The sequence below is a fragment of the Lactuca virosa genome, chromosome 3 (assembly GCF_052849685.1).
Source record: "Lactuca virosa cultivar CGN04683 chromosome 3, Lactuca_virosa_CGN04683_v6, whole genome shotgun sequence".
NCBI lineage: Eukaryota > Viridiplantae > Streptophyta > Magnoliopsida > Asterales > Asteraceae > Lactuca > Lactuca virosa.
The window spans coordinates 417980033-417987038 of record NC_136428.1 but is presented as its reverse complement, the minus strand read 5'-3'; the positions used below and the strand labels follow the sequence as shown (position 1 = coordinate 417987038).

The window sequence follows — 7006 nt, the reverse complement described above, 5'->3', positions numbered from 1 at the left end:
AAAAAGTCAAAAAATGGCATATATTTACACCTGCAAAATCAACCAAATGAATTATAATTTCTTTAATTCAAGTCAAAGATTAATTTTACAAAAAAGAACCAACTGCATAACACTAACACCATAAAACATGGCTATTCTTTCTTATGGATTTTCAAAGAATTGAATGTTGTGGAAAAAGAAAGAATGGGTGACACTATTAATCAACTTGTATCCACTAAACCAAAGTCAACCAATTTAATCTATGACTACAAAAGAATGTTTTAAATAATAAAATTCACAAACCCCAAATCTGTTGGCTGAATTTCAACTTTACATAGTGAAACCCAATGACCCTTTGTATGTATAAATACATGCCAATATGTCAGTTTCTCTCAAATTTGTAATTGCTTGCGACTCGATCAAAAAAATTCTACAAATATATATTTTTTCTTAAAGTAGTCGACCTTGAAGAGTAGCAAAACATAAACACCATTTGATCAAAAAACAAAAAGTGTATGCTTACAAATTTAAAGTATATTATAGCTCAATAATTATACAGAATCAGTTACCTCGATGGAAGTTCATACAGCTTGTAACTTTGGTTTAAAGTTAACTGTGACAAAAATGTGGAAGACCATTCTTCAAAACCTAAAATCATAACAGAAACAATAATCATGTTTAAAAAAATAAAGCCTAGTCGATTACATGATGGGAGTGTACAAATAGCAAAAAACAACTTACCAGATACATGACAAAGTTGCTTTATAGAGTCTGCATATTTTGGGTTATCTTTCATTCTTCCATGAGGAATCGACTTCAGGAAGTTGATATTCATCCGACTTTAGGGCCAAAGCGAAATCAGGTAAAGTTGGCGCTGTTTCCATGATTCTGTACTCATTTTTTTATTACATTAGTATGCATGTATGTATGTATGTGTATGCATGTATGTTGGAAACATTGAAGTGGACTCAATTCAATACTTACTTTTCATAAGTGTATAAATCCCTATTGATCCTCACCTTGCTAGAAGTGTCTTTTGGAATCTTTTCAGAAAGATATTTCATAGTTCCCCAAAGAGGTGGAGTTCTGCATGAAATAATGTAAAAATCAAGATTCAAAATAACACATAATTATTTGATATCAACAAATGTTATGAATGTTACATTAACAAACAGATAAAACAATCACACATTTCAGTTTCATAAAACTTATTAGTCAATGATTCCTATTAAATAATTTGACTTTTGTGTATTAAATAATTTTATCATACATGTTTCCGAAAATTAAAAATTTGCTAAAGTGTGTCGAATATTTAAGAATCTATATCATTAACTATATTAAATATTTATTATCTAAGTAAACAAAAGGGTAAAATGGTAATTTGGATGTCTGCATTTATTATCTAAGTAAACAAAAGGGTAAAATGGTAATTTGGATGTCTGCAGAAACATGACTTAATCCATTAAGCTGTATATATGGGCATCCATTTTTTATTTAATACAGAAAAATGAACTAATGGAACCAAAATTTTATAAAAGTAGCGAATGATACATTGAGACATCATCTCCAATCTGTATCCGTTGTTTTGGAGGATACAAACAAATGGTAATTATAATAATCATTCAAAGATGATTGAAAAAAGATTACTTTCAACTTAAAAACTATGCTGCTACCTATAGTAAGAAGTCATGACTTCCTTTTATTAGATCAATAATATCCAATTTTATATTTTGTGAACATACAGGAATGTTTAGATAAGGACATGTGATTTAAAGGTTGTTAAACCTAATAAGCCACAAATAATCATTTTGATAATCGAAAAAAAAGGGAAAAAAGGGAAGTTTTTGGATAATTTTGGTTACCTCCACAATTAAATTCGTTACCACTTTGATATATGAATTTAGCAGCTTCATTGACAATCTAGTTAAAGAAAAGTAATGACGAAAGTCAAAATGTTGAAAGATTTGGATGTGAATCTGTGATAAATTAGCATAGTTGAGAATAAAGATACATGCCTGATCAAAAGCAGGAAAACTGTAATCTGCAAATTGAATTTCTGCTATAGCTCGATTACCCTGTTACAAAATTATTATTATATATAATAAGTAACTATATGAAAAGATGCAGAAAAGGATTTTGGAGTACAGAATTTTAAGGAACTTACCATTCCTGGTAGACCAATACCAAATCCAACAATCCCCTGTTGTAAAAGAACGAATCTTAAATCAGAAACACCATTTTTTTAATTTGTAGTGATTGGCATATCATAAGATTCCCAATTATTTCAAGAAATGAAAGAGTTCATGACGATTTTTGTTGGTTTAAAAAGTCAAATTGTGAGAGATGTTTTATCGATAAAGTTACCTGTTCGCATAGAGGGGTGTTAAAAACCCTATGTTTACCAAATTGATCAGCCAATCCAGTTGTGCAACGGAAGACGCCACAAAAACCCACATCTTCCCCAAATATATAAGAACTGTGATTCCAAATGTGAAGTTTTAGTTCCTAATTTAGCTTAATCTGTTATGATATGGTAATAGAAATGAAATATCAGTTAAGAATCCATGCTAATTTTACAATTCCATTCGGAAGAGGGGATTCTATTAAACCTACATGGCCCACATGTGAAGAATCAGAAATATGAATCGAGTAATTAGACAAAAATGATCATGCAACAAAATCGGAAAAAGGAAGGAATAATATATCCGGATTCAGACATAGTGTATTATAATTAAAGGAGGTAGCAAAAGTGAAAAGGTACCGAGGATCATAATCTAAAGCTATTTCAAGTGCTTGATTGACTGCAGTGCAAAGGTTTATAGATTTCCCCGTTCCAGTTCCTGGTTGTTGCACCTGACCATCAACAGAACTAAAATTAACATATGTTTGTTTAAATTAACATGTAATCGGAACTGAAATCCACAATGAAATCAAATTAACATGCAAACTTAAGTCTTCAGTTGTATTAGATACAATAAATTGATAGAAAAGTCGAAAATCAATAGAAACCATAGAACACATACTGAAATCAGATATTCACGGCGACATCAGAGAGAAATCGGAAATTCGAAATCCACAGCAACCAGTCTGAATCGATTGTGCGTTGGAACCGTCAATGGAGCGATGGTGGTGGTGAAAGTCGGTGGAGCGATGGTGGTGGTGAAATCCGGTAACTTACGCTGAAATACAACAAAGCCAATCCTGTGGTAAGTGGTTTTTGTTGGGTAGAAAGGTTGTGGGGTATAGGGGTAGGAAGGTTCGATGGAGAGAGCCATAGTGCCATAACTGTCTGATGGTGAGTGTGTGTGTTGTGTGAGCGTTTAACATCTACACACATGTGGTATAGCGTAAGGCGTAAGGCCGTGGATCAGGGTTTCTTCAGATTGAAGGATCGAGAAACGGGATTTGGTTCCCTAAAAGCATATTATCGACGTTTTTGGCAAATTCCTTCGTGGGAATAGAGAAATATACAGACGGAGATGTTGCTTTCTTTCAGTACTTTCTGTGATGGACTGCAACATGGACCAGCAGAGGTCGTTTTTATTTCCCCTTTTCTTCTTCACACTGGAATCAGAGGTCTCTTCCCTGTCGATCTCCTCCAATGGAAAACAATTTCGTCATATATGAAGAATATTACAGATTTTTGGATCTGAATAGAAACTATCAATTCTAGGGTTTCATGTTTACCTTGAAGATCATTCCATTAAAAAATCGGTGGTTCCTGCTGCTTAACTGGAGTAAAATCCGACCAGCACCGTCCTCTACCTAAGCGGGAGCGGTTCATACCTCAATACATGTTGTAGAAGAATGCGAACCGGACATAGAACACTTAAATAGTGTAACAGTGAGATTATTTGAGGCGGAGGCAGGCCGGTGGTGGTTTTCTGTAAGAAGCGGAGGCGAAACAGTAACAATGGAGAACCTGGGGAGACGATGAAGAAAGAGATGTATATGAAGAGAGAGGTAAGGAAGAGAGAGGCGGTGGAAAATTCCAGAATGTCGCTAAGATAAACATCAACAAATCCGACGAACGATGAACGACACGTGTCTACAAAGAATACGGATTGCTGTAGTCGCTGCTGCTGCCGCCAACGACCTCCATCTACCGCCGCCGCTGCTTCTACCATCGCAGGTAACAATTGCTTCCCTACCGTCGTTGATTTCCCGCTGATTGATCAGACGAAACCAAGAGACATACCTGCAATCGTGAGATGGCAAATGGAAGGGACAACCAAACCGTGTTCGGCTCCAATGCGCCGAAAGACGACCTAGAAAACGCAGAGCATCCATGGAGAAGCCGAGATAATGACGGTGGGAGAAGGAAAGACAGCGAGAGAGAGGGAGAGCCGATAAAAGCAGTCATAATCAGTCTGGGAGAGGAAAATGAAGCTGTGAAAGGATGGATGGAAAAGGAACCGGATGTAGAAGGTCCTGGAAGGTAGAAAGAGGCGGTGGAATGTGGGATTAAACTAACCCAGGTATGCTAACTAACCCAAGGAACAGTACCCTGGTCATGTACTGTTCCTAACTTTCATATCATATATATATATATATATATATATATATATATATATATATATATATATATATATATATATTAATAACAATTTATTTTCGGTATTTTTTATACAATGATTTAAACATATTCAAATCAAAAAAATTAATATATAAATCCTTATTTACAAAGAGTTATTTTCATATTTATAATTATATATAGCATTTTTTCTTATTATTAAACTATTTTTAATATATCACATGTGTAGTATATGGACTTGTAACCTAATAGAATGAATATATTTAATTTTCTAACTTTAAATTTGAGAAAGAACAAAATGTAATTATCCCAATTTATTTATTTTTCAAAAAAATAGTCAAAGATTTAAAAAGTACCAACTAACCACTAAAATAAAAAATGACATGTAGGTGTGTTCAGTAAAACTATTTGGTAGTGGGTAGCATTTTGTTAAATGCTACATAACATACCTTTTGTCAAACGTTAAAAGCTATAGTGTCAAACAATGTTTTTTTTTTTTTTTTTTTTTTTTGCAAAAACGTTTTGTCAAACGTTAGAAGCTAAAAACTTTAAAAAGTTATGTGCCAAACACACCCGTAATGGGATCGCGATTATGTTCTAATACGTGGCGATTTCGTTATAGACGAAACCAATGAATCTTATAAATTTAAGATTTAAAAGAATAACTTTATTTTTACAGTTTTATTGAGAGTTAAACAAAAAAAATCTTAGACATTTAATTGGTAAATTTTCTAATCATATGAAATTTACTTTGATAATCGCAGATAAGTAGCTTTATCTGCATCAAATCTTTCTATTCTGATAAATGAATATGTTTATTATTTTAAAGACAAGTGTCATGCTATTAAAACTCCTCATTAATATTATATGTCACCTATCATGTCATTTGTCAATCTATTAATTATGAATTTCAAATTTCAAGTTTTTAAATTTCTCACTCTATATACATTAAATTAATAATTGATCTTAAATTTCAAATTTTAAATTTTTTCACTCTAATTATATTAAATTAATAACATTAGATTAAAAAATAAAATTAAATTAATACAAATTATAAGATGATATAACTTTACGTATTTATTTAAATACACAATTGTAATTTTATATAATAAAAATATATCTCTTAAGTAATAATTTATTTAAAATAATTGATTAATTTTTCATTTTTTAATGTAAAAGTTTAATAAAATTTTTAACTGTGGTTCTCATAGGTTATAAACTAATGTTTAATATAGAGATAAATACAAATCTAGCCAAAATTCTTAATAACTTATCAAAGAATAGCCAAATAAAACCACTTAACCAAAAATAGCCCACAAAAGAGTAGTCAACCTACAGTTGACTACTCTTTTCCAAAATTGACTACTCTTTTCCGCAGTTGACTACTCTTTTCCCCTAATGGGCTACTGTTTCGTGTTTTGTATATTTTTTTTTCATTTTTAAGATACAAAACCGTAGGTTTTTTAAAGCCTACGGTTTCCTCTCGTTAACCTACGGTTTCCCAAACCGTAGCCTACGGTTTTAGGAAAAAAATACTTTTTTTTTAATCTACTGTTTTGGGGTTAAAATCTATTGTTTTGTCAAAAAAGCTACTGTTTTAAATTTATTTAATATTTTATTATTATTATTATTTTTGTGATATAGACTATAAAAAAGATTGTTTATAATATGTAGATATAACGCCCGTGTTTCGAGGCTAAGCATTTTTAGACGATGTAATAGTCTAGGTCAACTATTGTAACTCTTTTGATGTAATAAAGATGAAATATTTGAGTATTTTGTGAATTATGTGAATTTATATGCTTATTATTTAATTATAAATGTATAATTAATAAAGAATAAAAATAAGCGTCAAAATTAAAGTACGAGATAAACTCGATATCTTTACATAAAGTTGTAGTGGTCGAAACAAGGATTCCGGAGATATAAAGAACGCCGAAATCCGAGTTATAACGAAGAAGTTATGACCTGTCGAAGTTTCGCGACGGAACCGACACGACACCGGAAAGCGTAAATAGTGAGTTTACGATAGAGCGAGTTTTAGCCTTAGCAATCTAAACGAAAGTCGTAGAAAACGTTAAGAGCGTCCATAAAAAGAACGGCTAAATCTGACTTCGTATGAGGAAATTATGATTTTTCGAAGTTTCGGCTTAGCAGTGTACAGCCCGAAGTTCGAATATTAGATCGAGCGGTTTTTAGCCGACACAACCTAAACGAGAATCGAAGATCTCGTTAATAGTAGCATAACGATAAAAAGAAAGACGAAAACGGACGTCGGATGAAAAAGTTATGAATTTTTAACGGACCAATCGTGTCCCGGCCTGTTAAAAATATAACTTTTAAAATAAATTCAAAATTAGCCGACGAAGCCTAAACAAAAATTGTAGAGTACGTTCCCGCCTTCGCGTGGATATAAAGAACGTCGAAAACGGAGCTCGTATGCGAAAGTTATGATTTTTAGAAGTAAGGAAGGAAAATTGCGAAGTCTGATGA

At 32.2% G+C, this 7006-nt stretch overlaps 1 long non-coding RNA gene across 1 annotated transcript; it reads right to left on the bottom strand.

Annotated features, from left to right (window-relative positions):
• Window positions 1-2745: 2745 nt before the first annotated feature.
• On the bottom strand, window positions 2746-3782 carry LOC145163209 (uncharacterized). Its single transcript, XR_013739642.1, has 3 exons — window positions 3667-3782; window positions 3003-3564; window positions 2746-2832 (listed from the first exon to the last, which is right to left on the bottom strand). It is a non-coding gene; the product is annotated as an uncharacterized LOC145163209 (long non-coding RNA).
• Between the last annotated feature and the right edge of the window lie 3224 nt (window positions 3783-7006).